The sequence below is a fragment of the Panthera leo genome, chromosome B1, assembly GCF_018350215.1.
Source record: "Panthera leo isolate Ple1 chromosome B1, P.leo_Ple1_pat1.1, whole genome shotgun sequence".
Classification (NCBI taxonomy): Eukaryota; Metazoa; Chordata; class Mammalia; order Carnivora; family Felidae; genus Panthera; species Panthera leo.
In genome coordinates, this window is record NC_056682.1 from 137,963,947 (window position 1) to 137,986,647 (window position 22,701).

Below are 22,701 nucleotides of genomic sequence, written 5' to 3' on the forward strand. Positions count from 1 at the left end.
CTACTCTGATTACTTGTCTTTTAAAATCCCCAACTAGATTTTAAGCTCTTGAGGGAAGACATGGGACCTATTGCTGCTTTGTATTCTCCCCAGGGTGCTACTTGCCGTAGGTAGGACTCAGTAAATATTTGTTAATTGATTGCTATATCCTGGTACATGCAAACCTACTTTAGAGGAAACATATTTCTGGGGACTGTGTCTCAAAGCAGATCTCTGTGAGACCAATCTCAATTGTCCTTGCACTGTGGTCTTGTGGTCACTGAGTGAGCAGGTAACAACAGTAAGAAATGAAGTCTGGATCTAAATGTTGTAAGTGATTGGTCAGAATTCACTCAGTGGATTGCTTTCCACATCGAACCTCTGTGAGGAAGAGTCTGGGCTAACAGCTATGAAAGCCAGAAAGGAAACACAGTGCTGAATTCTTCCAGCCTCTCTAGGCTGGGACTTTACGAGTCCCAGGATATGCCTCCCATACTCTCTGTTCACCTCAGCTTGCCTTTTGTGCTGTCCGACATTCCCACAGCACTTACTTGTGTCTCTAAGTCAAGCCCAAGAGACTGTGTGTTAAAATACAGCCAGTGTCTGGAAGATTCAAATTAAGCCAGTATCCTCTGTTTTGCAAAATCAAGATTATGGCGCTCTATTAGGGCTGTCAGGTTAAGCTTGGAATGGCAAAATAATTTGAGAGGAAACCTGTGTCCAAGTAAAAAGCAACCCTAAAAGACAGGCCCAATCAACCTTTCTCAACATGGGCCACCTCCCTTTAGGTATTTGTGGTGGATGCTGAGACATGCAGGTAAAGTAACATGGGCTTGGTTGGGGGGGGGGGGTAGTATTTTTATTTTGTCACTTACTTGTTTGGGCAAGATAATAAAATTCTCTGACTCATGGTTTCTACATCTCTAAGATAAGGGTAACAATGCCTGCATGTACAATTTTTTATAAAGATTTTGGAGAATGTTCACAAACTGTGCAGCATGTAGTAGATACCCAATAAAGTGTGGATGTTATTACTAAACTTTTGGTTGGTTTTTGGAAAATAGGGGATGAACCCATTCTTATCTGTTTTTATTCTTTTCTGACTTCTCCTTTATCCAATAACAAGCCAATAAACAAGCCAACCATCTAATAAAATGTAAAGTCATTGTGATGCATCACTTTTTTTTTCTTTTGGTATCTTTTACTCATTGGATATGGAAGTATTTATCATTTATTATTTTGTCACTCAGGTCACATACCAGAATGCATGTGCAAGTGCAAAAACATGAAGTACCTGCTTATAGTTAGAGCATTTAATCCAGACTATTAGGAAATTCACAACAGAGAGACAAGGGCAAGGTGAATCTTTGATGTACAGATGCTATCGAAAGAAGCAAACATGAATTCCAAAATGCAAATATTGAGGATGTCTCCCTACTTCAGCCCCATGTCTGTCAGGTTCTTTCTTCAAAATTGTAGTTCTGGGATTGTTCTAGCTTTCATTCATCTTTGGATCCTAAGTGATATTCTTATTTAGGAGCTGTTTTTTACATATCTTAGGCACTTGTGGCAGATCAGTGAGATGTACTAAGGCAGTTATAACCCATTAACATCTTGGTACACATTTTTAAGTTAAGGAAACATAAACTCATGATAAAATGGAACTTGCTATGTTGTATGTATGTGTGTGTGGCCCCAGTCACTATAGAACTGTTTAATATTCTGCAAAAATATTTTTACAAGCTCAGTTCCAGTTACTATAATCATGGCAATAATTTTTCACACCCCAGCACCTATTAAATTAGCAAGCCAGTTCTTTTCTTGAGCCATTATTCAAATGGATTCTGTCTGCATTCAAATTAATTTCAAGATCATAGAAATTAACAATGGGAAAGGTACATTAAATCACCTACTCCATTTATTTGCTACAGGACAGGAGAATTGATCTTTACATCATAATCTCTAGTGCTTTGTCCAGTCTGTTTTAAATGTCTTGAATAAGTGTTATTCTGATTCTGGGTGGTCATCTAATAAAATTCCAGGCAAAATTCTTTTTCACAGTCTACTGGAATATCTATGGATTTTCTGGTGCTTTGCAATTTGCCAGTGCTCAGAGCTGCCAGGAATCAGGCAATGAATTTTCTAGAAGAGTATGAGTGTGTGTGTGCATGCGTGCACTCATTGAAGAGGGTTGGGTAGATTGTGTGGGGGGAAGAGAGAGGCAAAAAGAAGGCAACTTGAGAAGGATGATATATTTGATTACATTTGAGATCTGACAGTTGTTTGCCCTGACTAAATGCCCTTCAGGAATTGAAGGGAGCAGTAGGCATAGTCACTAACCAGGGGAGGCAATGAAAGATGTGGGTAGGTCTGATGACAATTTGAGTGGTAGTTAATGAAATTTTGTGAGGTCAGTCATCTAAAAGCCAACTAAAACATCCTTTAATTTAAGGTTGTACTTTATCAATCTTACACATGGATAGTTTAACTTATAGGCTCTAAAGTAGAAAGTAATAGTCCAGGCATTCTAATGTTAGCTATTTTTCTTTCTTTACAAATTTAGTTGCAGCATTCTAATTAGATAGATAAATGGATAGATACATCTATATTCACCATCCAACTCAAGAAACAGAACATTATTAGCACAACAAATCCTTGATTGTTGTTTTAGTTAACTCAAATGAGATAGAGAAAAGGCATGAATCAAACACTTTGTAAATATTAGGGCACAAGGCTAGACCAAACTTTAAGGTCTTATTACAACTTATTCATTATTCAAATTAAACATGCTTCACAGAAGCCAGAGAAGGAATTGGTGCCCTAGAACTGACATGAAAAGCATGAGGATCCCTTCAGAATCTCATGGAATATAAACATCTTTACATTCATTCACCCTCTGTTGTGCTGCTCAAATTCTCACTTGAACATCCAGGACAAGTATTTGTTCAACTCTTGCTTAAATACCTCCTGTGGTGAAGAAAATCATTAGCATGCACAGCTTCAGTAATAATGGTATGAAGGTTCTTATTTCCTTTGAGACCCAACCCTACAATTTTGAAGAAAGAACCTGACAGAGATGGGGCTGAAGTAGGGAGACATCCTCAATATTTGCATTTTGGAATTCATGTTTGCTTCTTTTGATAGCGTCTGTGCATCAAAGATTCACCTTGCCCGTGTCTCTCTGTTGTGAACCCTGTGTCCTCAACATGTCTGCCCAAGGGTCTTACACTTAAGGGCTGTACAGAGCTAATCTAATCTCTTGGAACAGCTCCTCACACGTTTGAACACAGTTGCCATTCCTCTTTTCTCAACCCTCTAGTGCTCCCCTTCCAGTTTCCTTTTTTTTTTTAAGTTTAGATATTTATTTTGAGAGAGAGAAAGAGCAAGCAGGAAAGCGGCAGAGAGAGAGAATTACAAGCAGATTCCACACTGTTAGTGCAGAGCCTGATTCTGGCTCAATCCCATGTACTGTAAAATCATGACCTGAGCCAAAATCAAGAGTCAGACACTCAACTGACTAAGCCACCCAGGTGCCCCACCTCCCAGTTTCTTAAGCTAATTCACTCTTTCCAAACACGGTCACTTCCTTTGCTTGGTTTGCACCTGACTGTCTTCAGTGGTGGCTCCAGGTAAACCCATTCTTCACAATGTTCCTGAAATATATTCCTTCAGTGCTCGGGACATAATGAGGGCTTACTATATACTTGCTAAGTGGGTAAGCATAGCCTAATCAATCCTGCAGCATATTTATCTAGTATTGTAAGCCTTAGCCTACAAAAACAATTTTTCTTCATTATCTCCCATATTCTCTTCTTGAATCTCAGTTCTCATTAGAATAAAAGGTGAAAACACAACCTTTGTTTCCAAATCCTTCAGTCTCTCAGGAACTGATCCATCTTTTTTGATAAGCCAAAAACACAGCAAGAATTACTTCAAGCCTTCCTCTCTTCCACCTACTCTTCAAAAAAAGGAAACCAACTTGTGTTTAACATATATAGAATTCTCTCAATGCCAGCTAAAACATATTGAATCTGCACAAGGCACAAACTACAGAGCCCTCTCCCAGAACCTTCAGAGGACATGGCATAGATGTGACAGCAGTTGTATGGTGGTTCTACTCAGGCTGCTACTGGTGTAAGAGAAGTCCTTGTGCAAAGTAGGAAAAGGGGCCCTGGCTGGCAGGCTCTTAGACCCACCCCGTTTCTGTCCTCTTGGTAGCCCTATTCCCTTCTCCACCTGGCACTGTTGTGGGCTCACACTCAGACAAGCCAGAAAATCAGATGGCTGATAATAGGAAAAACTCTTGGAAACTCTGGCTGGTTAAAGGATGATGTTAGGAAAAGAAACAAACCAAATGCTAAGAATTATTTTAAGGGGAGCGAGCCAAATGAATTTGTTTAAATTTGGTCATTCCTGCCAACCAAATACACTTTTGCTCAGACATGGGCAATTTTACATAGAAAAATATTAACAGAGCCCTTCAAGGGTGAGGAAAGCTTGCAATTTGGAAGTGGACTGGCTGTGAGTCCAGGACTGGCTGATGCTGTTGAGTCCACCAGTATGGGACCACCAGCCTTGCCTGGTAAATGGTGCTGCACAAGACAGAAGGTGGAGGAGCCACCACAGCAGGTTGCCTGAGGCTTGATGGTCACAGCTCTCAAGCCCAGTTATTTGTCTGGAGATGAAAAGCTGAGCTCATAAGGAAGTGGAGAGTGCTGGAAGAAAGAATTAGCACATCCCTCCTAGGGAGGCCAAATGTTAGATCAATCACTTCCAGCCACTGCAGGGACTTCAGGGAATGAGATGTTAATTTATGCACATTGCCATCAGGAGGCTGGGAAGCAAGTGTTGTAATCTGCCTGATTCTCAAACCGACAGAGCTGCCTCTCTGTAATCTTTGGGTTCCAGTCAAGTGCAGACCGCTCCATGGCAGTGGCCACCTATGACATGAGCAGACCAGTTCCCTCCCCTCACTCCCCACTATTTCTTTCTTCCTTCTCCCTGTACAAGCCTGAGATGCTCTGGTGGTAGTACAATAAGGAAAACTTTGCATCCACATAGAACAATTGGTGACTGACTGAAAATGCTTTTCTGCAACCTGCAAGGAAACAGTGAGTGTGTGAAAAAGAAATAGGTTCATTTCATGTGGTTTTGAAGAGGCCATTTGGAACCATGGAAAATAACACCCAGCTTTGCAGAAACGGAAAGTTGACCTTGCGGTTTGTGTATGGCTTTTTTATCCCTCTCACAAAAAGCGTACAATCTGTCTTTTTTGGGGAGGGGGTTGGAGAAGAGGTAATGGAACCATCAGCAAGAAAACCAGAATTCACCCCCCAGCAATATGAATAATTGGAAGTTCTTAAATGGAAATTGGCATGGTTACAGATGACATAACATTTGTTGATGTAAAATGGGATGTCCCCAGAGGCATAGATAGCTTTAATTGTTCCTGTCCCAGAGCTTTTATGAACCTGGGAATAATCTGTATTTTGTAGTATCTTTGTGGCAGGTGCCCTGGATAGCAACAAAGACATGTTTAATAAAGTTCTCTTTCCAGACAGAGCTGGAAGGCTTACAGAGCAGTGCTTTGTACTGCATGGCAAGTGTGATATGCCAAAGTTAATTTCCATTTCTTTTTGTGTTCTGTCACATATAGGACATCCTGTGGGGTTTAGCCATGTTCTTGACCTTGATGAAGCTCTCTCTTCATTTTCTGATTTATTTCCTCATCTCTGTGTGTTTCTCACTCAGGGTGCTGGGAGGGAAGATTACATGGTTGGACTTTTGAAGAGGAGAATGGGAGGTGTTCTTGGTCCAGTGTGTGGAAAGGTTAGACTGAACAGTCCAAGTGAGGGGACTCCTGGTGGACCTCTTATGCTGATGGCTCTTGCCAACATCTAAGAGCTTGGAAAAATGTTATGACTCTGGGTCATGGAGGAGAGGTTTGTGTCATTATTTCTGAGGCTGGTTGGTCCTTAATGTCAGTGTGCCATGGTTCACTGATTATTCACAGAATCACAGGTGAAAAAGCCTAACCTCAAGGGCTGTCTTTACACTGTGTCCAAATTCACATCCACTAAGTTCTAAGTCTTCTACAGACCATGTTTCAGTGGAAATCATCTTTGTATTGTATCCATTTTTTTATTAAAAATTTTTTTTGATGTTTATTTTTTTAAGAGATTGAGAGAGAGAGAATCAGAGCACGAGTTGGGGAGGGATGGAGAGAGAAGGAGACACAGAATTTGAAGCAGGCTCCAGGCTCTGAGCTGTCAGCACAGAGCCCGATGTGGGGCTCAAACTCATGAACCGCAAGATCATGACCTGAGCTGAAGTCAGACACTCAACTGACTGAGCCACCCAGGTTGCCCCATATTGTATCCATTTTTAATGTGCACTTCTTTTCTCAGTAAGGTGTTTTACACAGTGCTCTGCACAGCAGTGAAAACATTCTTGGATTTTGAGACATGCAACCTACTTCCATGGCTTTACCCTTGGCACAGGCTTCAGCAAGGACTGGTCTGTCTGTGAGGTCCAGATACCGTGCCTTTCACTCTTACCCACTCTCTTTGCATTGCTGCAGATATCACTATGTTGAGATCTTTTATCTCACTGAGATGGCATTGCTCTGGGCTTTCTGCCACTCTGGTCTCCACTGCTTCATCTACCCAGGCTACATTTCATGGCCTATCTCTTCACTCAACACCCTGCTAAAAACAGGCTAAGGAATCTCTGTCCTTATTGAACTTATATTCTAGTTAGGAGGGAGAGAGTTAAAAAAAATAAGTAAAAAAGAAAAGCAACATCAGCATATCTACATGTAAGTGTATATGGGAGTGTCAGTGCAGGGTTAGATCTTGTGCTACAGTGCCGTCCCCCTCCCCTTCGTAAGAGCTCTGCTAGGAAACTACCATCTTTTTTCTGGGTAGCCATGGCCCCGGACTTCCTTATCCTTCTGGGAGTTCTATTACAAACCCCCATAAAAATTGAGCACAGAGGGAAATTGTGCTGAAGGTGGAGAGCTGTTTCAGTAATGGCACAGAAACAGAACCCAGTATGGTAATCTGAAAATCTGAGGCTTTGACTTCATCCAGATCCATGCATTCAATTTGGGCTGATTTAAAAAAAATCTTTTTTAATGTTTATTTATTTTTGAGAGAGAGAGAGAGAGAGCGAGCATGAGTAGGGGAGGGACAGAGAAAGAGGGAGACACAGAATCCGAAGCAGGCTCCAGACTCTGAGCTGTCAGCACAGAGCCTGACATGGGACTTGAACTCACTGACTGTGAGATCATGACCTGAGCTGAAGTCAGACGCTTAACCCACTGAGTCACCCAGGTGCCCTTTGATTTGGGTTGATTCACCTAATTAATTGTAGCACTGAAATATTGTGCTCATTACCACTCACTTCTAAAAGAAAGGGATGCACATATAAGAAGTGATGTGGTACTTTGCCATTTAAATAAGATATTCATGAACACAATCTCATTTTAGCCTCACCTGGGTCTTAGATGGCAGGCACAGCAGACAGCATCTTCCCCATGATAATATCATACCTACGAATTCCAGTCTTACTGTGTTTCCCTAAGTAAGTTACTTAAATCCTCAAAGCCTGTTTGTTCATCTCTAAAATGGGGATAACACTACTTAGCTTGCACAGTTCTGGTGAAGTTTTAATGAAAAAATGTAGATAAGGTACCTAAATAATGCCTGACACATCATAGGAATGCTAAATGACAGCTATTGTTGTAATCATTAGTATCTACAGTTGAGGAAACTGAGGTTTAGAGAGCATACTGCATAACAAAAATTTGTCAACCTGAGTCACAGGCACAGCATCCTTTTAATAAGAATATACTGTTTTTGAGAAATCTCTTTATGATTTAAAAATATTCTTTTTTAATGTTTGTTTTTTGAGAGAGAGCAAGCACATGAGCGGCGGAAGGGCAGAGAGAGAGGGAGACAGAGCATCCAGAGTCAGCTCTGCACTGACAGCAGAGAGCCTTACACAGTGCTTGAACTCACGAACTGTAAGATCATGACCTGAGCTGAAGGCAGCCACTTAACTGAGTTACCCAGGTGCTCCAAGAAATCTGTTTACGATTTAAAAGGTAAAGGCTGGGCACCTTTTTCAGGGCCCCCGGCTGGCTCCCCAAGCATTGGGAAGGCTGGCATCTGAAAGTCAGGACTCTCCAGCAGTAGGAGAAGGCTTAGGTAACAGGAGTGGAGGGGTGGCCCTGAGAGGGGCATGTTTCTCATTTTGGTAGGAAATGTGATGAGAGGTATAATGGATATATGTCCTCTGGTTAATTTGCATATCATCCATATCTTTTTCTTCCTGATCAAATTTTCCACTTTGCTTTTTAAATGAGTAAATAAATACACAAATATGGTTCCATCACTTACTTGCTGTAATTATGGCTGTGGCCTAGTCTCACAATGGCTGTTGCCCCACTGTAATGATAGATCACATCATGCATAGTGTGAGGGGGTTGCCTGGTTGGCTCAGTCAGTAGAGAATGCAACTCTTGATCTTGGGTTGTGAGTCCAAGCCCCATGCTGGCATAGAGCTTACTTAAAATTAAAAAAAGGAGGGGCACTTGGGTGGCTCAGTCAGTTAAGCATCTGATTCTTGATTTCAGCTCAGGTCATAATCTCATGGTCCATGAGATCGAGCCCTGCATAGAGCTCATGCTGATAGTGTGGAGTCTGCTTGGGATTCTCTCTTTCTCCTCTCTCTCTGCCCCACTCCCCACTCATGCTCTCTCTCTCTTTCAAAGTAAATAAATAAACTTAAAAGAAAAAGGAATAATGTGAGGAATAAATGAGTGTATGCCAAGCATTTAGCATAGTTCCTTACATGTCTGTTACAAAGGCTCAAAAAGTGTTAGCTATCATTATCATCGTTGTTTTAAAAAGCAATGGTAAGATCTTTTGGCTGGTATATATCAAAATATATAAACAAAACACAAAATATATAAACAAAACATTTATTGAACCTTTCTGTACATCAGACCATCTGCTGGGAGTTTACCTACTCATCACTGACTTGATCCTGGTGTGAGGCCCATGCACTGCTGGGGCAGAAACTAATATCATTCCCATTTGTTGTATGTGGAAACTAAGACTCAGAGAAAATAAGTGATTTTCAAAGTCATTCAGCTAATAAAAGGCAAATCAGACTGAAATCCAGGTTTTTTTGCTTAAAATGTAATGCTTTCTCTATAATCGCATGGTGTTGCTCTCCCCTGACCTGCTTTTGCCCATCTCTGCTGATTACCATGCTTTCCCTGAATTCTAGTTTGGCATTGTGGCAACCCAAATTCCTTTGCTTGGAGTCTTCAGGGCTGGCTTTCACTTTCTTGCTTTACAAAGACTTTTAATGCTTAAAAAAGGTTTTTTTTTTTTTGCATTTAAAATTTCCTGTCCTCCAGTTTCCCAAATCCACAAATTCAGTGTTCTACCTCCTATATCTCATTAAAGAATTGAATGATGGCTACATTGAGTAATCTTCGGGATTTATGCTGAGAACCTTGAACATGGTCATATAAAGAGGAAGATAAATTCAGAAGTGGTGGCCGTACCTACCATCTGTGAGAGAGACTCAGAGCATCATAGTGCTTATATGTGTGTTTTAATCAGTGAATGAAAATTTGCCAAGTTGGCCAATTGGTTGTAAAAGAGTGAATTATATAATGTTTCTTTACAAAATGAAAGCTTAGTTTTGTTTGATTTTTGGCCTGGTTTCAGTTTCATTCTTGCCTTTTCCCCTTTGCCAGGGCACTGCTTCATCTGCTCTAATTGTTGCCTTGGGGTCTCCTATGATCTACTTGAATACTGCAGAGCCCCAAAGAGGTCCAGCAACAGTCAAAGCTTGTGTGCACTAGGCTGCATGCTGTGTGATTACACTGGCTACGGAAATGCAGCAGCCTGAAGGGGGCTCCATGAGAGGGATGGGCTTAATCCCTCATATCCCCTTGCCATAGGCTGAAATCAGACAACTATTTAGTAATCTGGACATTTCTAGTCGGTTCTCATGGAGAAAAATGATAAGGGTCAGATCTATAAGTGAGTCATTCATATATTCACCTGTTTATCAAAAAGTTATTGGGGTTCTTGGGTGGCTCAGTCCATTGAGACTCTTGATTTCGGCTTAGGTCATGATCTCATGGTTGTGAGTTCGAGCCCTGCATTGGGCTCTGCGCTGACAGTGCAGAGCCTGCCTGGGATTCTCTGTCTCCCTCTCTCTACCCCTGTCCCCACCCTCTCTTAAACATAAAAAAAGTTATTAAGGCCTCCTATGTATTCCTCTCTAGAAGGTAAGCTCCCAATATCAACATGCTGCCTTACATGATAATTTTCTGTTGAATGAATGAATGAATGAGTGGAGGAAAAGCACTATGCTATGGGAGCATGTAAGAGGCAGACTTAATTCCTCAGAGACGACTCTGGGAGGAAGAGATACATAAGAAGAGATGAAGGGCAAGTAGACATTAGGCATGAAGTAAGAAATATGTTTTTGTGGATCTGAATCCAGCAGTGCAGTTTTCTCCAGAGCCCTCATCATGAGAGTGGACAGAAGGGGGCAAGGATGGGCACATCCAGGCACAGAGAGACCCTTCAGAATAAGAGAGATTGGCAGCACAAGAATAGCAGTGGACATGGGGAAACAGATAGCTTGATCCATTTTTTCCTTATTCAACAAATACGTACTAGCATTAACTATGTGCTGGCACTTAAAAAAAATTTTTTTTTACATGTATTTATTTGTTTTTGAGAGACAGAGAGAGATAGAGCACAAGTGGGGGATGGGCAGAGAGAGAAGGAGACACAGAATCTGAAACAGGCTCCAGGCTCTGAGCTGTTAGCACAGAGCCCGACGCGGGGCTTGAACTCACAAACAGCGAGATCATGACCTTAGCCGACGTCGGACGCTCAACCTACTGAGCCACCCAGGCACCCCTGTGCTGGCACTTGTTAACACTATTCTGTATGCTTTATAAATTCATCTTTGTAACAAAAGTATTGTTCCCATCTTACACATGGGAAACTGAGGCACAAAGAAGTTTAATAACTTACCCAAGGTCATATGGTAAGTGGTAGATAGAGCCAGGATCCAAACCCAGGCAGCCCATTTTCTTTTTCTTTCTTTCTTTCTTTCTTTCTTTCTTTCTTTCTTTCTTTCTTTCTTTCTTTCTTTCTTTCTTTCTTTTCTTTTCTTTTTCTTTTTCTTTTTCTTTCTTTCTCTTTCTTTCTTTCTTTCTTTCTTTCTTTCTTTCTTTCTTTCTTTCTTTCTTTCTTTCTTTCTTTCTTTCTTTCTTTCTTCTTCCCTCTCTCTATTTATTGTCAAGTTAGCTAAATACAGTGTAATCTTGGCTTCAGGAGTAGATTCCCATGATTCATCTCTTACATACAACACCCATTGCTCATCCCAATGACTGCCCTCCTCAATGCCCATCTCCTGTTGTCCCTACCCCCTGAACCCCCCAGCTTCATCAAACCTCTGTTTTCTGTGTTTAAGAGTCTCTTATGGTTTGCCTCCTTCTCTGTATCTTATTTTTCCTTCCCTTCCCCAATGGTTATCTGTGAGGTTTCTCAAAGTCCACTTATGAGTGAAATCATATGATATCTGTCTTTCTCTGACTGACTTATTTCGCTTAGCACAATACCCTCCAGTTCTATCCATGTTGTTGAAAGTGGCAAAGTTTCATCCTTTTTCATCACTCAGTAGTATTTCCCATCAGGGCTCATTTTCCTAACCCCATCACCATGCTAACTCTTGCTGATGAGCAAAAAAAGTTGATCAGACACATGGTCTTTCAAGACAGGACAGGCACCTAGAGGCTATCTTTATACAAGGGGAAGGAGGCTTTCTGTATCAACACAGACAACTTTGCGATAATACAGGAATCTACATTTCTGTTGCATTTAAAAAGTTCTTAACCTTTCTCACCTTTGCTATTGTATGTGAAGAGGAGGCATGGGGGGCTGGGAGGGGGAAAGACAGAGAGAGAGAGAGAGAGAGAGAATAAGTGGGGGGAATTCTAGTTCAGCGTTTTGGGTATTAGGCTCTGTTCATTTCTAGAAGGTGATCACTGCCAAATCTTCCTCCTGTGTGCCCAAATCTGCTTATTTATGAAGTCTGACTGTTACTTTTGTTTTTCATTGCTCCAGACACAATCAGAATCTCCAAATACATTTGTAAAAAACTGTATTGTGGTAAGAACACTTAGCATGAGATCTGCCTTCTTAAATCTTTAAATGTATGGTGCAGTATTGTTAACCACAGGTACAGTGTTGTGCAGCACATCCCTAGAACTTGTTCATCTTGTGTAACTGACACTTCATGCCCATTGAACAGCCTCTCCCTCTTGCTCCCTCCTCCAGCCCCTGACAGCCACTACCCAAATAATTTTAAGGTGTCTGGAATGGTAATGATCAGAATCTGGTGCAGAGATAGTATGAGGTGTCCTTCTCCAAATTACCTAGACAAAACTTTGATGCAAAGATTTAGCAGACATAGTTGTAATGATTACCCCAAAGAACACATTTGTGTATTTCTAGTAAGATATTAAAACGATGTCTATGTTTACATTAAAAAAACTGATGGCAGATTTCTCTTATAAACTTTCCCACATGGAGCTCTTCTGGTGTCCTATGTTTGCTAGTGAATATAATGCCTATAATGGGGTCCAGAAGAATTCTGTGAAAGGCCAGTATCGATAAGATTCATGATATGAGACAGTTGACAGGGTGCTGGTAATTCAGATTTGCTAGGCTGGATTGACAGAAATGACTTGGTGAAAACAGCACGTAGCTATTGTTTCCAATAGATTTTGCTTCTAACCTGTATTTAGTGAGTAGTGCCTACAGCCAATTGTATATTGGTTTCTGGACTAGGAGCCCAAGCTCATTTTTCTCTCCCTAAAAGCGCTATCATTTCCAGAGGGCAGTGCGTGTTAGAAACCTGTTCTTGGGGCTGCTTTGTCAGGAGAGGGAGATATAGTAAGAGGCTGTCGGGAACAAACAAAGACATCCTTGACAATGGCGATTTATCTTGCTACCTGCAACATGCCCTTTGGTGTGATAGCTGCCTGGGCTGGCTGGGATTATTTATCTTGAGCACACACTGATATATGGAAGTGTGCTCCTGGCAGGCTTCCTTGCTTTCTTCCTTTCCTGCCTGGCTGGTCTCCTCCGTTCATCCTTCCATATCAGAGGGCTGTCAGCCAGCATGGTCCTGGGGAATTAGAGGGGAGGGCAAGTGCCTGGAAATATCTTAGGAGAAATGATCTTCTTTGCAAGCAGAACTTGATCTAGTTTCTTTTTTTTCCTGTCAGGCCTTGGGAAATCAGATGCCTCAGAGCTCAAGCTCCTAGCAGGTGCAAGGAGTGTGAGACTATGCTTCTTTCTGGCAGTGATCTCATTCAAGCAGCCCCTCTCTCATCTTCTGCCTTCAGAAAGGCCTCCTTCCTTTCTTTCTGCTGCTTGGGCTTGTTCCTGGTGATGCTAACACATGAAAGTTGCAGGAGAACCTCTGGCAGCCACTCTCCTCCATTTGTGCTTCAGAAAATGCTGCTCCCTCTGTTAAGAATCTTGCGCCCCCCCCCCCCCTTTACTCTTGACTGACTTCTGCTGGTTATTCACACATTCAGTTCAGGCATGACCTTTTCTCAGCACCGCTTGCCCAGTTACCCATCTTAGACTGTGCAGTGAGTTTTTCAGGCACTGGGAAGCTGGAGAAAGAGCTATTGTTCGGGGTGCTTGGGCATTGGCTCAGATATCTTCCCCCACTCCCAGCACAAGTCCGCAGTGTGCATGTGTGCACAGACACACACACACACACACACACACACACACACACACACACACACACTTTCTCTTTTTCTCTATCTTTCTCTGCCCCCCAAAGAGAATGTGCTCATATCTTTGCTGGTTTAGTTCATAAATCAGGCAAGCCCAGTGTCTGTGAGTGGAATTAGGCTTGCAGAACATGGAAGTCCTCAAAAGGCTTTTAGCTGAGAAGAGTTTAATGAAGGAACTATTTCCAGTAGGGTGGGTGAGTTAAAGAACCAGCAAGGGGTAAAATACTGAAGAACGAGTGACAGCAGGAAGGGACAAGGCTCAGGAATAAAGCTAGTGGGGCCTTGAGCGAGATGGTACTGCACAACAGGGCTGACCCACGGGAGCTGTGGCCGCAGAGAAACGCAGCCTCTACTTGAAGCCTAGTGAGGCAGGGAGGGGGTAGGGGAAAGTCATCTATCCTCCAAGATGAAAGAGGCAGAAGGAAGCCTGGAAGTCGGAGTCCATAGAGGGCACACTTCTGGGGCACAGAGCAAGGCAGAGAAGCTGTGGAGAGTACAGGATCTGTGGGCAGGAATTAGGGGAGGTTGCAGTAGGGAGTAAATCAAAAATAGCCGGCATATGAACATTCCGTTTGTTCTGTGAACCCCTCTGGCAGTCTGGAAAGCTAACAGGCCCTTTTTCAAAATAATGTTTCTAAATACAAAACACAGAATACATAGGATGACAAAGGAAACCAATTATATTGAAATACAGCTATCAAAATACTAAAAATAAATTGTGATACAATAATATATATGCTGATTTATTAACACATGAGACTAAAAATATCTGGTGGTAGATCTAACAATTGCCAAGCTTTCTAAATAATGATAAATGTAAATGGTATTTCAAGACAACTGCAACTGCTGAAATGAATACGGAAATATCTGTGATGTTTTTATTGATGCTAAAATCTTAGGTTCTTCTAATACTACCATACTTGGTTGTCTACATTCATAGTTCAGGAATGTGCTAAATTTCAGTTGAGTAGAGTTTAGTAACACAGATCAATATATAATTTTCTCCATCTAAGTTCACAGACATCTGAATTCTATCCAAGGGTTTCTTAGGGGTCTGGAGACTCAGGGTCAAGACTACTTGCCTTAAATATAAGTGCGAGGGTGTTAAGATCTAGTGGAGTGGTGTTGTAAGCCTGACTATGAGAAGGCAGCAGTATAGCCAGGATCCAGGTTCTTATCAGTAGTGAGATCGTCCCCATGCAGTGTCCCAGGGCCCTAAAAATACATGCCAAGAATGATGTATTTGCTCATTTCTCTGGTCAGCGTCTACTTCTGTAAGTAGTATATCCTTGGCTATGCTAGAATGTAAACTTCATGAGGACCTGAATTCTTAGTACTTTTTATTGAAGTATTATATATATATATACACACACACACACATACCTAAATATATATATATTTAGGTATGTGTGTGCATTTAGTCATGTCCAGTCCAGTCTCTCAAGGTCCCAAGAAATTTGAAAGGAAACATTTTGGTCCAGGTTTCCTGAAGATGGAGGTACGCATCTGTGAGTCTCTTGGAGCTTTGTTATACAAAAAAAAAAAAAAAAAAGGCACTTGTCTCTTGGTGAATTTTATGTTGCGTTTATCCAAGGTAATTCACTTGTGATCTAGGAGAAGCAACAGATCTCTGGTTGTTTTAAAATTGTTATTATTGATAACAATACTGATGTCTTTTTAAAAATTTATCACTTTTTAAAAAATGTTTATTTGAGAGGTAGTGAGCACGAGTGGGGGAGGGGCAGAGAGAGAGAGAGAGAGAGAGAGAGAGAGACAGAGAGAGACAGAGAATCTGAAGCAGGCTCAGTGCTGTTAGTGCAGAGCCTGACACGGGGCTCAAACTCACAAATGGTGAGATCATGACCTGAGCTGAAGTAGGATGCTTAACCAACTGAGCCACCCAGGCACTCCTCAATACTGACAAATGTCTTAATTTGCATAATGTACTATTAAATCCATGTTCTTATTTGCTCTCCACTCTAACTCCTGAGGAGGATAGCTCCGTTATAGATGGAAGAACTAAGTGTCAGAGGGGCTAAGGGAAATGTGGGAGCCAGGACTAACAGATAATTTAGTACTGGAAAAAACCTAAAGTACAATCCACGTGGTGACTGTTATGCATGCCTGTGACAAGGTATAAGGGTTGAGATGAGGAGGAACACTGATGAGATGTTTGAATGGAGAATAATGACTGGAGAATAATGAGAATAATGAATAGAGATGTTTGAGGTGGAGAGTTCAGCGACTGCCATCACCAGGGGGATGGTTGTGGTGTTCTGTCATGTGGTGTTCCTCTAGATTGTCTCAATTCTGAGCTTTGATGATGTTCCAGAACAATGGCTTTGAACAAACATTCAATTTAGTGACTTTTCACGTGGTTCTACTTTGTTTAGATGATATAAGTCTAGATATTTGGATTTACCTCAACTTATTGAATAGACCTGGGAAACAGCTTCAATGTCACCTAGAATTACCTTCTTATAACTTTATAAATGAGGAAACTAAGACCCAGAGAGGCAAAGTGACTTGTCCAATATCACAGAGGTGGCTAGTGTGGAGGACTGCATGCAATAAACTGAGGAGAGTAAGAGGGCAGAGTTGACTTTCAACAGGGAAAATTTTCTATAGAAGTTGATTGTTGAGTTTTAATGGAGGTGAAAGTTCTAGTAGGTCTATGGAAAGAGAAGGATTGCTATGGAAAGAGAAGGACCAACAAAAATTTTAACTATCTAGCTGCTGGATAATAATGGCAGATAGTAGCCAGGGGGTTATTGTAGCTATGGACCCATAAGATCTTTAGACATAGCACTCACTCATACACCTTCAACTCCACACCTTAATCCTGAACCAGTGCAGAAAATAGAAACTCATTCTGAAAGGACATGGTGTAGGTAGTAGGCAGAATACTAAGATGGCCCCCAAGATTCCCAACCTCCTTTATATATTCTTTATAATCTCCTCTCCCTTGAGTATGGACAGGTCTGTGAATGTGATGGAATTCACTCCTATGATTAGGTTACATTACATGACAAAGATGAAAGAATTTTGCAGATGTAACCTCAAATCAGCTGATTTTGAGTGAGTCAGAGGGATATTATCCTGGATAGTCCTGACTTACTCAGTGAGAGTTATTCAGAAGATGCAGAGAGTCATAGTAACAGAGATTGTCCTGCTGGCTTTGAAGTAAGCCTCTGTGCTGTGAGAGACCAACATGGCTAGAACTTGGGACAGCTCCTTTAGGAGCTGAGAGCGACCTCTGGCTGCAGCCAGCAAGAAAACAGGGACTTTAGTCCTATAATTCAAGGAAGTGAATTTTGCTCACCACCTGAATGAGCTTGGAAGAAGACCCCAAGCTCCTGATAAAACCACAAGCCCAGCTGACACCCCAAGACCTGATGAGAACCCAGTTAGGCTCTGCCTAGACTTGTAACATAAACTATGAGGTAATAAATTTTTGTTAAAAAAAATTCCCTATCTAGGTAGGTGCCACTTTCCTGGAGTGTCTCCAAGTCCAGGAGCATAAATTCAGGCAAGAACAGCCCCTTGGGAGATACATTATTTACTCTTGGATGTCAGGACTGATGTGTTTTTTCATAGTATAACCTATTAATTATACAGGCCAGTAGCAGCAGATTTTCAGAGAATTGACTCATAATTTTGTGAACCATTCTGCAGAGAAATAGTTTTCTTGGGAGTCACATCCAGCTTTGTAAGAAGCCTTACTTTAGAGAAGATAATATTCCTGGAAACCTACCAGAATAGGTCTTACCCTCCTGGATATAGGATTTCTTTATTTTAAGCAAAATCTTTGCTTGCTTGAAGAAATGAATCTTTCTGATATATGAGGGAGCACACTGGTGTTTTTCTTTTCTGTTGCTTTATTATCTAAGAGTACCTTTTAATTCTTTCTTGTACTGATAAAACAGAAAATACTGAAAAGCGTTCATTTCTATTTGGCACAAGACTTCCTGGGAGAGGAGGACTTAGACCTTTGAATGGGACTGGCCTCTTTCATCCCATGAGACGGTGCTTTGTTGCATGGGACTCTCTTCATTACCTGCATTTCTCGTGGTTACCCTGCTGCTTGGCTTCCATTCTACAGTTTGGGGTTCATCTGTTCTGAGAGGAAAAAGTAAGGTTGGAAAAATTCTTGCTCAGGAAGAACCACTTGGTGGCATTTACTTATACACTTCTAGTATGCAAATTCTTTATTTCAACTCTCAATCATGGCGGAACGCTTGTCAAGAAAAGATTGTTCTAGTAATCTTCAGCTGTATCCTCCAGATCATTCTAGACTTTGTGGCTTTTCAATCCAAATCAAAATGGCTGACAAAATTCTACTTTGTGGTTAGCACAGAAGGGGGCTTTAAGGAATCATGTCCATGATCAAGGAAGCCCTAAAATGTGGTGCTATTGGTTTCTACAACTCGGAGTGTCCAGGTTCCCCTGAGAGCAGCGACCAATGAGGGGCAAAGGGAGAAGTGAGAACATTGCCTCTGAGGAAGCACGCCAGATTAGTTCAACGGCCTTTGAAATTCAGAAATAAATCTCTGACTGGGAATCCTTATAAAGTGACTCGGGAAAGTGGAAAGAATACTGGACTAGGATTCCATTCTTTGCTGTTAATAACTGATTGGGTAACCTTGGCTAATTCATAGAACCGTTCTAAGCCTCAACATCATTAGGTATAAGAATGGGTCTTTCTGTTCAATTTCTTTGTCCTCAAAGAGCAGAAACTAGCTGTCACCACCTTAAGCAGAAGAGGATTGTTTGGAAGGTGCTGGGCTGCTCATGGAACATGCAAAGGCTTGAGACCCAGGCTGGAAAAGGACAGGAACAGAACAGGTGTGACTGAAGTCTGTGGAGCAGGAGTGCCTGCCACAGTAGTGAACGTGGTCAGCCTTGGTGGGTTCTTAGAGGCATAGTTCTTAATCCCCTTTCTACAGTAAATACTTGTCTCTGCTAAGTAGCTACCCAGCTGGGGCTAAGTTTCCCAGCCCTTCTTGCATATAGGTGTGGCCATGTAACCATTTCTAACTAATAGAACCTGAATGGAAATGATGTATGTTGCTTCCTGGCCATAGTGTTTCAGAAGCAGGGATGCTCCCTCCATGTTTCTTTCCTCCTCTGCTGGCTGATGCAGATGACTACACCTGGGCATGGTGGTATCAAAGGATGAACCACTGGGAGGAGTTTCAGGAACATCCACCTTGTATTCTTACCTGGGTAGAAATAAAATTTTATTATGCTTGAATTTTTGTACATATATAGATCTATTTGTTACATCAACCAGCATTATCTTATAGGAAATAGGTTCCTTTGGCTAATCTCTGATCTTATTATTCTATGTTTGTCATATCTTCAAAACCCATTGTCTGTCTGAACTTATAGTGGAAAGAGAAGACCAGTCTACATTTCCTGTACTTATCATACCTATAAGAGGACACAAATATATGATTAAAAAATTGACACCCTAAAGATTTATAAATCATCTTCCTAACTTCTTCTACCCCAATTTCCACCCTTTGAGAGACAGTATGGCATAGTGGTTAAGTGTGTAGACTATGGAGCCAGAGTGTTTGGATGTAAATATTGCTTCTGTTGCTTACTATTTCTGTGAACTTAGGCAAGTTACTTAACCTTTCTGTGTCTCTGTCTCTGAATCTGAAAAATAGGGATAATAATACTACCTACCTCAGAGGGTTATGAGAATTCAATGAATTACAGTAATCCTCTTTTATATATACATCCTAAGATCCCTACTAGATGCCCGAAATTGCAGAGAGTACTAAGTCCTATATATGCTATATTTTTTCCTATATGTACAAATTTAATTTATAAATTTGGCACAATAAGAGATCAGCACTAATAACCAATAATAAAATAGAACAGTTATAACAATGTAGTGTAATAAAAGTTATGTGAATATGGTCTCTCTCCCTGTCTTTCTCTCAAAATATCTTATTGCACTGTACTTACCCCTCTTCTTGTGATGATGTGAGATGATAAAATAACTATGTGATGAGATGAAGTGAGGTGAATGATGTAGATACTGTGACATAGCATTAAGCTACTATTGACCTTCTGATGGTAAGTCAAAAGGAGGATCATCTGCTTTCAGACCATGGTAGACTGTGGGTAACTGAAATTGCAGGTAAGGGAGCAGGGGGGACTACTATGGTACAGCTAAGCACTTAGAGTATTTTCTGGCTTGTAGTAAGCACACAATAAATGTCATTTCTTATAATTTTCAGGACTTATTGTTGTGGTTTAGCCTAGGACTCCCAAGAACCTTTGCATTTGTGTTTAGTTCTTTCATGTTAACATCAGGAGAATCCAGGCAGCTTTTACATAAATGGATGATGCCACTGTTAATGGGACAGAGATAAATCTAACACTCAATAAAATGACTGCAAGCACTTAGTGACCTTGTGCATTAGAAATCTAAAAACATGATGATGATAGTTTTATACTTTATAGTGCTTACTATGTGTCAGGCATTGTTTTAACTTCACATATATTAGCTCATTTAATCATCACAGTGACCCTGTGAGGTAGGTATGATCATTTTCCCTATTTTACAGATGGGAAAGTTGAGGCACAGCAAGGTTAAATTGCTCACTGCAGGTCACACAACTAGTAAGTGGCAGAGTTGTTGCTTCAAATCCTGTTAGTCTGGCTGCAGAAGCCATGTGTGGGTCCTGCTCATATTTATCACCTAGTCAAGGGTTTTTAGCACTTCACTCTTTTGTGAAGTCTTTCCAGGTCTGTTCAGGGGGGTTGTTCACTGTTTTTTATGCCAGCCACCATAATATCTTGGACTGTTTTGGTTGCAGCCGGAACCATGCTGTGTTGTAGTTATTTGTTCATGCTTCTGTGAGACCCTTGTGCACGTTGACTAGACTAGTGCTTCTCAAACTTCAAAGTGCCAATGAATTGCCAGGGGCTCTTGTTAAAATGCAGATTCCAATACAGTAGGTGTGATAGTTAATTTTATGTGTCAACTTGACTGGGCCATTGGATGCATGGATATGTGGTCAAGCACTATTTCTGGGTGTGTCTGTGAGGGTGTGATTAACATTTAAATCGGTAGACTGTGTGTAACAGAATGCCCTCCCTAATGCAGGTGGGCCTCATCCAATCAGTTGAAGGCCTAAATAGAATGAAAAGGCTGACCCTTCCCTAAGCAAGAGAGAATTCTTCCTGCTTAACTGCCTTTAAACTTGGCCTCCTCCTGCCTTTAGACTGGAACTGAAACATCAGCTCTTCTTGGACCTCAAAACTGCCACCCTTGGACTAGAACTAAACCATTGGCTCTCCAGCTTGCCAACTCATGCTGTAGATATTGGAACTTGTCAGTGTCCATAATTGTGTAAGCCAATTCCTTAAAATAAGTTCCTGTGTGTGTGTGTGTGTGTGTGTGTATCTATATCCATAGCCCCTTTATCTTTATCTCCTATTGTATCTGTTTATCTGAAGAGCCCTAACTAAGACAGTAGGTCTGGGGCGGGACCTGAGATTCTGCATTTCTAACAAGTTTCTAGATAATGCTGATGCTCCCAGGCAGTGGACCACGTTTTGAGAAGCAAAGACAAGACTGTCACGTTCACCTTTCTATCCTGGGTCTCTAATACGGAGTAGGCACCCAGAACATTTCTTTTGACTATTTTGAATTAAGTTTTCTTACCAGGTGAAAGATTCTCTAAAAGGAAATTCAAGGAAATGGTGATAAGACTGATTTTGAAAGCTGTAATTTCAACTTCAATGTAGTCCAAATTTGACCTAAATTAAGAGAAAAGAGAAAAGAAAATCAGAAAAATGACAAATTGTAAGAGCTAACATCTAGGAAATGGAAAGTAAGATTAATGAGACTGATTGGAACCAATGGAATCTATTAGTGGTTATGCATAGTAAAGATGAAATTAGTTTTAGCACTTGTGGTTTTAATAGCATAGATTTGAAACTACACACTGCCTGTGTATCTTAACATTATGTAAAATTTAGTTCCGTGCATTCATGCACCAAAAGTCATTATAATCATCTGCAAGGATGATAATGTATCCATGAAGTTTGAGCCTGATAACTCTGAGTAGTTTCATGGGTCATTATTTTCCGCTGTGGACATGGTGTAGCCCATTGGTGGTGTTTCCCTCTTGGAACTTTGCTCCTGAAGTTTGGTGACAATATAGTCAGCTCAACAATTCAGAGTTTGATTTTTGTATGGTGAGTGTTGACAACATGTTTCATCATTGACTTTGTTTTTTCCTAGTAACTAAGGTATATCTACCAGATTCGTGAACCTGTGACTCCTTGGGTTAAAATAACCTCCGGAGGCACATACAAAAGAGAAGTGCTAAAACAACAGCAAAGGGAGACAGTAGGGGTAAGATATACAAATAGACATATACATACAGTCTAAGATGCTGTTGATTTATAAATATCGCTAATGTATGCACTGGTAAAATTTAAAAAAATACACTAAAACATATTATTATGTTATAATAATGTGACATTATTAGATTTTAATATGCATACCAATATCAGAGGTGTCAACATGTGAAAAATGCATATTTTAGGATTTCTGAAATACACACATGTATACATGTGTGTATGTATGGATATATAAATAAATGCACATACTTATTTATACACTTAGATATATAGGCAATATTAAAAGGTATGCCTCTAATATGTTGAAGACCAAACTCTAAATGGGAGGCTACAGATACTCTATGTAGAATGTATGGAAAATATGTTTCCTCTGAGCTAGAATATGAGACCACTAGTGATACTTTTAAGCCCGTTTGTTTGTTCATTCATTCATTCATTCATTCATTTAAAGTAGGACCCACGCCCAATGT

The 22,701-nt window shown here is 40.8% G+C and overlaps 1 protein-coding gene across 6 annotated transcripts in view; it reads left to right on the top strand.

The window, feature by feature from the left end:
• The window catches only part of RASGEF1B (RasGEF domain family member 1B), a 642,397-nt gene that overhangs the window by 133,315 nt on the left and 486,381 nt on the right, over positions 1-22,701 (top strand). The window contains exon 1 of one of the 6 annotated variants that reach the window (XM_042936086.1): positions 22,208-22,223. The exons of the other annotated variants lie outside the window; for them this stretch is intronic. The gene's annotated coding sequence lies outside the window, so the exon portion shown is untranslated. Of the gene's footprint in view, positions 1-22,207; positions 22,224-22,701 lie in introns of those variants that run through there. 6 annotated transcript variants of the gene reach the window in all.